Source organism: Callithrix jacchus, chromosome 19 (genome assembly GCF_049354715.1).
Source record: "Callithrix jacchus isolate 240 chromosome 19, calJac240_pri, whole genome shotgun sequence".
NCBI lineage: Eukaryota > Metazoa > Chordata > Mammalia > Primates > Cebidae > Callithrix > Callithrix jacchus.
The window spans coordinates 35,321,961-35,330,645 of NC_133520.1; the positions used below are offsets into that span (position 1 = coordinate 35,321,961).

General features: G+C 52.2%; 2 long non-coding RNA genes across 2 annotated transcripts; one reads left to right on the top strand and one right to left on the bottom strand.

Annotated features, from left to right (window-relative positions):
• Positions 1-1,198: 1,198 nt before the first annotated feature.
• Positions 1,199-4,591, bottom strand: LOC144580411 (uncharacterized). The gene is made up of 2 exons (XR_013529894.1): positions 4,538-4,591; positions 1,199-4,150 (listed from the first exon to the last, which is right to left on the bottom strand). It is a non-coding gene; the product is annotated as an uncharacterized LOC144580411 (long non-coding RNA).
• Positions 4,592-4,689: 98 nt separating this feature from the next.
• Positions 4,690-6,292, top strand: LOC118149473 (uncharacterized). The gene is made up of 2 exons (XR_004736963.3): positions 4,690-4,894; positions 5,420-6,292. It is a non-coding gene; the product is annotated as an uncharacterized LOC118149473 (long non-coding RNA).
• Positions 6,293-8,685: the final 2,393 nt, after the last annotated feature.

The window sequence follows — 8,685 nt, forward strand, 5'->3', positions numbered from 1 at the left end:
GACACGGCACAGGTGGTTGGGGGCTCCCTATGCTTGCCAGTCTCCTAAAGCAGGTGCCCACTTTCAGAAGTTCTTTCTGCACACCCCACCTGGGCGCCTCTGCTGGAGGCCTGCCTGAGCAGGGGGCACACGTGTGCGCTTGAGGATTTCTTTTGCGAAGAATGAAACCGCCCTTCCTTTCCGTCCGCGGTCCCATCCCACGTAAGTGCCGTGGAACCCCGAGGTGATGAGCCGCGGGAAGCCGGCATCTCCCGCGCTCCAGTGCCGGCGCCTGGCAGACCCCCGGTCTCGGAGTTTTCTGCTGGGCCTCGTCGCCAAGTGAGGGCCGGGGCTGCCCTGCAGAGCGTCTCCGCGGAGCCCTGGGGACCGCTCCTCTCCTGCAAACATGATTCAGAACCGCGCGTCAGCCTTGGCTCCATCGCCTGGCTCGAGCGAGCGGGTCTTGGCTGCCTCGGCCCCGTCTGAACCCTGCGGGCCGTGGGCCAGGGCGGGCCAAGAGCCGCCGCGCCAGGACCCTCCCCTGACGCCAGGACCCTGCAGACCCGGCCGCAGCCGCGCAGAGTGCCTCCCGCCGGGGCCTCGCGCCCAGGGTCCACGCTTGCCACGCCAGGGCTGCACGGCGGGGTCCGCAGCTGGGTCTGAGCCTGGGACTTAGGGCTCCCTGCGCTCCGTGTGCAGCACCCCGCGCCTTCACCCCAAGCGAACGGGTCCTGGGGCTTCACCGGCAAGGCCAGAGCCCCAGCCCTACTGCTCCCCACCCCCGCACTGCCCCTGTGCGCTGGGAAGGGAGTCAGGGACAGGGGCCGAAGAAAGGAGACCTGCCGGCCCCCCCCAGGCTCCAGCCGCTTGAGGTTCCTGATATGTGCAGCTGTGTGGCGCCCCGCTTCCAGCATGTTCTTGGTGGGGGCTCCCTCTCTGTGAATTGGTGGGCAGGGATTTGCCTTGGAGGGTGGCACCTGGCTACAGAAGTGTAAGACTTAGTATCCGGTGAGCAGAGGGTCCTTTGGATGAGGAACTGAAGCTTCTGGGGGTCAGTCTGGAATCTTGGTTCCACCAATTATCAGATGTCCAACTCGGAGAAATCCACTCCCCCTCCCTGTTTTCTTGGTTATAAATAACTATGGCTACCATTTGAGTGCTTATTATTTTCCATGTACTTTACATATGTTATTTTTATCTTTCCAACTATTTTGCAGGCCACATTCTGCTGATGGAGAAATGGGATCTCATCCAGGGAAAGTGATTTGCCAAGGTTACACCACTGGTAAGTGGAGACCTCTGACTTGAACCTGTGTCTAACTCCCGAGACTGTACTGTCTCTGTCAGTGAGAGCATGACACCATACAAAGAATTTTAAAACTGTAAGATGGCGGTGGATACCATTCTCTTCTGATCTGTCCTCAGGCCAGGTCCTGAAGGTCAGGCTGAAAGCACGACCTTTCTTTCTCCCTCCCTCCTCAGCCACACCTCCCTCGGAGGGTCATAGTGCAAGAGGTAGGGTCTGGGACGGGGGACTCCTGGGTCAGTCTGGCCCCCCTCCCCCACTTGGACCCTTTCCATCCTCATTTCTGGGCCACACTGCTCAATGTCCTGGAGTGAAACCAAAGGTGGGCTCACTGTTGTGTGGCCTTTCTCCTCCACTATCAGTTGCACAAAGGATTTTCTCCTCTGCTCAGAGTGGGAAGAAGACCAAGAAGGTCTGTACAGTAACTGGAGACCCCAGCGCCCAGTTTGGACTCTTAGGAAGCCAGCGGTGCCTCAACTTTCTCTTATGTGTTTAGAATTCACTTTGCAGAGAAAATGGGTGGACTCTTGGGGAGAGGAGAGCCTGAGTGTCAGAGAAATTTGGGCACCAGTCTGTTGTAAGATGGAATCTATTGATAATGCCACCACCAGTCTTGCCTGACCTCACAAGAGTTGTGGTAAGATTCAAAACAGATAATGGCCACACAAGTGCTCTGGGAAGTGTGAAGTGCCTAAGGTTGTATTATTCATGGAAGCCACAGCCGGCAACAGGAATACAAAGATGAATGCCATCGTGGAATCTTTCAGGCTAGCAGGGGAAATACCAACGGCTATACAAACTGTTAAAATATAAAACGGCTTGCAAATGCTCTACCAATATGTCCACGTGGTGTTGACTCATACTGATTTTGTAACAACAAAGAATATATACAGTTCCATCTGGGTAACCTCTATTACTATTGCGAGAATGCCTTTTCTTCACAGTAGCTCTAGCCAATCTGCCTCCCCTCTCCAGTTAGCCTCCTTCTTACCACCTGAGTGATCTACGGCAGGAATTCTTTTTCCTTCAGGGTGTGCTTGTATTAGTTCCCTATTGCTGCTGTGATAGATAACCACACATGTAGTGGCTTACAACACACATTTGTTATCTTACAGTTCTGGAGGTAAGAAGTCCGAAATGTGTCTAAAATCAAGGTGTCAGCAGGACTGTTCCTTTAGGAGGCTCTGGGGGAAGATTCTATTGCCTTGCCTTTTCCAGATTTTTGAGGCCACCTGCATTCCTTGGTCCGTGGTCCCTTCTCCATCTTCAAAGCTATCTGTGACCAGTGGAGTCTTTCTCCCATTGAATCACTGCCACCTCTGCTTTTGTGGACACATCTCCTTCCCTGCCTGACACTCTTCTCTCCCCATCTCAAGAAATATAAAGTGTTCAACTCCTCCTCTTCATCAAATAGGTAACATAACAACTTTTTCTATGAATGCAACAAATTCTGGAAAAAACAACAACACTTTTCAGTTCCTAACTACCTTCCTAAAAACCAGACTCCCTGGTGTCGGGGAACAAGAAACAGTAGGTGATACTAAATAGCCTCCACATAAAAGGAAAGGGAAAGGTTGGGAAGCTCTAATATGTGCTTCACTGGGATGTAGGTACAGCCCTTGGAAATATTAGTTGCTAACAATTGTCCACAGCTCTTCAGCTGCTCTACTTCATAATCCTTTGGTGATGTAGACATCTAAAACATTTTTTAAAGAAATCAATAAACAGTATTTTTTTTTAGAACAATTTTAGGTTCACAGCAAAATTCAGCAGAAAGTAGAGTTCCCTGTCCCTACACCCTCCTCCCACTTGAAACATTTTTAAAGCATTAATAGAATTCTTGGCTCCTTTTCTTTCCCCAAAAGAAATTCCTGCATCATAAAAAATAAAATCGTGTTGCTCTGGTTCAAGTGAACTCATGGAGTCCCTCAACCTCTGTAAATCCCACTGCATGCTTTGAAACCTGTGGTGCAGTTAACTTCTCTGAGTGGAATAATGAAAATAACTCAATTAGAAAGTACGCTCTGGACTACAGAAGTAGGGAGTTTGTCGTGTTGGAAATTCTCCAGGCTTCAGAAGCAAGAAACGTGGTAATATTCTCCCAGAAATTAGAAAAGAGCAGGCTCTTGTGCTGACATTTGGTTTCCCCACCTCTGCCACGTAGCATAGACTCTTCTAGGCCATACATCTGCTTATTTTAGTTACAAAAGTGAAAGGGCCAGTGGGCAACATGGTGAAAATTACATGGACCCAGAAATTGGGGACTGCATGGGGCAGTTCGGATCCATTCATTACATATTTATGGAGTCCCTATCATGGACGGGTTTGGATGTAGGGGACATGTTGATTAAGACCTAGTGTGGGCCTTTCGTGTTCTCGATCAGATAAGTGAACAAGCCGGTGAGGTTCTCTGTGGGCTACCCTGGGATACAGTGTTGCACGGGGTTGTGTGAGAAGTGCAGGGAAGGCCTAGAAAACTGCAGGGAGAATGATTTCTAAGCCAACACCTAGAAGACAAGCAAGAGTTCGCTGGGCAGAGAGAGAGGCTGAGAGAGGCTGGGCGAGGCTGGGATCGTGGAGCCGGATGTGCACAGCCGGGACTTGGGAAAGAGCTGCAAGGAGCGTGGGGCATGGTGGAGAGCAATCAGGGCCAGACGATGCTGGTGGGCCTGGAGGCCTTGGGAGCGCTGACTTTCTCCAAGACCCGGGATGCCAGGACAGGGTCGCAAGCAGGGGCCCAACAAGTCGCCTGGTTTGCTCTTCACTGGCAAGTTCCGTGGCCCTGGGCAATGTGCTTCTCCTGTGTTTTTCTTCTCATCGGTGCCTGGCCGAGCTCTGGAGTCACCTTCTGCTCTGAGCCTGAAACTTCAAGCAGAAAGAGGACGAAGTTCACAGCGCCGTTACTGGGGTTCTGCGACGTTCCCACGGCCGTCTCCCAGGCCCCAGGCCTCCGGCCTTCTGTCTGTCAAGGATGAAGGCGACCTTGCTCAGACTGCAGGAGATGGAGGAACGTGACCCAGCGGAGGGGCCTTCGGCTGCGGGTGCGACAGGCGGCCGGAGGGGTGAAGGCAGGGAGAGCGCGGTCAGTGCTGCGGGCTAGCGGCCTCCCCGCCGGCCGGGGAATGCGTCCCCAGCTCCAGCCGCATCTCGCCGCCTCTATGGCATCTCTGGGGCTTCAGAGGGAAGCTGCCCGACCCGGAGGCTTGAAATCCGCCCTTTGTTCCCTCCCGGGACGTCAGAGCCACAACTCACTAAGGGCGGCCGCCTCGGCAGCCGGAAGCGCGGGCCAGCGGCAACTTCGGGTCTGCGCAGGCGCAGGCCGGGGAAGCCGGGAGCGGCCGGGTTTCTGTGGCCCGCGGCTGCCCTCTCGTGGCCGCAAGGCGGCATGGCACGGCCGCTTCCACGCAGCGGCGTTGGGCGGGAGGCGGCAGGGCAGGCCAGCCGGGGAGGCCAGCCAAACGCTGTGTTTTTCCAGGTCCGCGCGGGCCAGGGGAACCCTGCGTGTTTGCTTGATGGGAGTGGTTTACTGGGAAACTAGACGGAAGGTATCCTGCAAATCGGCATGCACTGTATTGTTTAGGAGCCAACAGCCTGGAAAGTAAATACCAGGTGAGGGCAGTGCTGGGAACCACGGCCTGCCCCCTCCCCTGGTCCTCCCCTGCCTTGGCCCTGACATTGAGCGCGGCACCGCGGGTCTAACAGCTCCGCGGCTCAGGGAAGAGGGAGGAGGAGGCAGGCAGGGGGGAGGTGTCAAGACCCAGAAATAGGAGCCAGCCAGGGCCAGCCTATCCACGCCTGCCACCCCGGGGCCTGCAAACAGGGGATACCACCCCTTCTGCCCACCCCACGGAGGCATCCTACGCCCCCCCGACGAGTAGCCATTCCAGAAAGGCCAGCTTTCTGCAAGGCGGGGGTGAGAGTGGAGGGGTTGCTCAGCCACCCAAGCATAACTTTCTGAAGGGCACAGCCCACAAGGGAAGGTTTGGGTGACAGAGGTGAGCGCACACTGGCGTGAGGGTCATGGTCCTGTTCCACGCAGGGAGCCACAGATCATACAGTTTTCTTTAAATTCATCGTCACTAGCTGGGTGTGCCCGAGTCTTCTCCTATCTCCTGATTGTGCGTTGTCCTTCAGCTTTTTGTGCCCCACCCTGTTCTTGTCTCAAGAAGTCGACTTGGAATGTTTCCTCTTGTCCGCGGTTTGAAGATGAGTCACCAAAAACATCACCCTGCCCTTGCGGAAGTGCGTGTTGGCTGCTCGGCCATTTCACCTGTATGCCCCAGGATGGTTTGCTAAGGAGATGGTTTCTTCAGGGCTCCACTCTTTTTCATGCCCTTCTCAGCTCCAGACTACATCCCATCGATGGACATTATCCTGTACCCCCCGGGGGAGGAGAGTGGGGGAGAGTTTCTGTGCCTGGATTATTGGTGGAGGAGAGCAAGTGCAGCAATGAAGCTATGACTTTTGCAGAAGTCATGCATTCCGTTCAAGGATAGTCCTTTCTGTAGCCTCCACACATTCCCTCTCACTGCAGGCCCCTGGGGTTTTACTGTGTGACCGGGTCATATTGCATCTGCATAGATTATCAACGCACCTCATGACTGTGGAGGAAGAAGTCTGGGACAGAACATGGGTCTGGAAGGCTCGCAGCATGGACTTGGTCAGGTGACACAATGTCCCATGTTCTTCAAGAAGTGTCTAGACTAGGTGACTGATTCTATTGGAGATCTAGCACAGTGCTCTTGCCACAGAGAGGGGCAAATTGAGATCCAGAGAGAAGTGACCGGCCCAGGTCACTCAGCCAGCTGGTGACTGAGCTGGAAATCATTCCCAGGTCTCCTGACACCCAGTTCATTCATTTTTTGCACATACTTCCAAGGATTTACTGTATGCTAGGCACTGTTCTGGGTGCTGGGAATCTACGAAGTGCCTGTATAGAGTTTGTGTCTTGTAGTGTGTATGTGGGGAGGTTGTGGATAAACAAATAAACAGATTTATCCAGAATGCCACATGGTTAAAAGTTTTGATGATACTCAGTGCCTCTTCTCTTGTTTTTGAAGGGAATGGGTTTGAGGCTTGGGAGGAGATGTTCACTCATACATTCGGTCATTAAATAAACATTAGAGGATGTCTCACTATGTGCCAGATGCTGTGCAGGGCACACAGATATACAGGGAGGGTCTGCCTTCAAAAGCCACCACCCAGCTGGGCAGATAAGCTATGCCTCTTAGCATCTTTACATGGATTTCTGTAATTGTTATGCTGATTGTTTTTTTCTCCAGATCTCTCCCAAAAAAGGACACTTGTAGAAACGATGATTCTGAAATGGTACAAAACCCTTCCCCAAAAGGGAAAGCCAGCCACTGCTACTGACTTATTGATGGCTATCACCCAGTGGCCTTGGGGAGGCAGTGGGCAGCCCAATCATTGCCTGTAAGAAGGAGAGACAACTCAGCATCCGCCCTACAGTGAATAATAGAACAAAAAGCTCCTGGCGCCTGCGGGATCAAAGCACATGAGCAATCTCAGAGTCTCTGGGTTAGATCAGCAGAAGGGTTGGGCAGCCAGTGGATGTCATGGAACTATTTGGGGAGAAGTCTGGGTTGTGGAGGAAGCCTCAGCTGATTTGAGTACCTTACAGGCTCTCTCCTGTTAGCCTTCCTTGGACATGGAATGCTCTTCCCTCTATCCTCCCTCTTTACCACTGCTGTTCCCCAAGTCTAAAAAGATGGGGGCAGGAAGCAAGGCAGGAAGGGATGGAAAAAGAATACCAGACCAGAGGCAGGAGGCACTGGATCCGTGAGCGTAGGCATGCTGAATGTCTTCCATGACCTCAGTCTCACCATCTGTAAAATGGGAAGGTTGATATATGGCCTCAAACCTTCTGCCCACTTTGATAAATTGTATTTCACCAATAAGAGGCAGAGATGACCTTTTGCTTTCCAGGTTCCTGTCCGATTACTTCTATGTCAGGCAGAATGATTGCCCCGACAATTCTGGGTTCTCAAACTCAGTCTGTGAACCCCCATTTCTTGGGGGAGTTGAATCAGGACAAGCAAGAAGGCTATACTATTTCCACCTCCTACTTGCTCCCACTTGCCAATGGAGAGATCAGTGGCAGCCTTAGAGTAATTTTGGGGGTGTGGGGGGTGAGTTATTATTGGGGTTTTTAATCGGCAAAGAATATGTTTAGATGTTAATGTTTATGCCTTTAAATGTACATGCAGTTCTAAAGTAGAAGACCCTAGTGGTTGTGGTGCTGTGAGGCATTTTGCATATATTTATCTCAAGACGAACTGTGGGGTCCTTGTGAAAGTACGTGTGTGTGTGTGTGTGTGTGTGTGTGTGTGTGTATGCCCTGAGTCAGCCTGAGTCCTGAGCCTTTTGTCTTTGCTCCTGAGTAAGCCACTGGGGGAGGTAAATATATAATTGGAGGAAGAAATGTGTCAGGAAATAACTCCTTTACTCGTGGAAAGTCATTGAAAACCCTTGCTTTTGTGTATGAGCACAACACCCTGTAGGCAGGTGAGGAGTCTTAGAACAGAGAGGAGAGTAAACCAGATTAGCACGAAAGAAACCTCTGTGTTTGAAATAAACCCAGTGCAAAGGTCCACACAGACAGAGCATGGAGGTGTGCTTGGCAGGGACACTGCACATACCTGTGTGATTGCAAGCCTGGACACGTGTACAGCTAAACATCCTCACAGATACATTTGAGTGGAGGGTGGACACCTGGTGTTATGGGTTAGACTGTGTCCTCCCACGAAACGTATGCTCAAGTCGCATCTTCAAGTACATGTGACTGAGGCCTTATTTGGAAATAGGGTTTTTGCGAATGTAAACCGGTTCAGTTAGTCAAGGGCTGCGCACGGTGGCTCATGCCTGTAATCCCAACACTTTGGGAGGCCAAGGTGGGCAGATCACGAGGTCAGGAGTTTGAGACCAGCCTGACTAACATGGTGAAACCCCATCCCTACTAAAAACACAAAAATTAGCTGGGTGTGGTGGCACACACCTGTAGTCCCAGCCACTCAGGAGGCTGAGGCAGGAAGATTGCTTAAACCGGGGAGGCAGAGGTTGCAGTGAGCTGAGATCGCATCACTGCAGTCCAGCCTGGAGTATCGAGTGAGACTTTGAGAGTAAGTCATACTGGAATAGGGTGGAACAGCCCTAATTCAATGTGACTGGTGTCCTCGAAAGAAGAGAGGAGTTTGGACACAGAGACAGAAGGAAGATGGCTACCAGGAAATGGACGCAGATTGGAGTTACGTGGCCCACAAGCGAAGGAATTCCTGGGGCTCCCAGTAGCTGGAAGAAACAAGGATCCTTCCCCTAAAGGCTTTGGAGGAGGCGTGGCTCTGTACCACCTTGGTTTTGGACTTCTGACTCCAGAAGTGTAA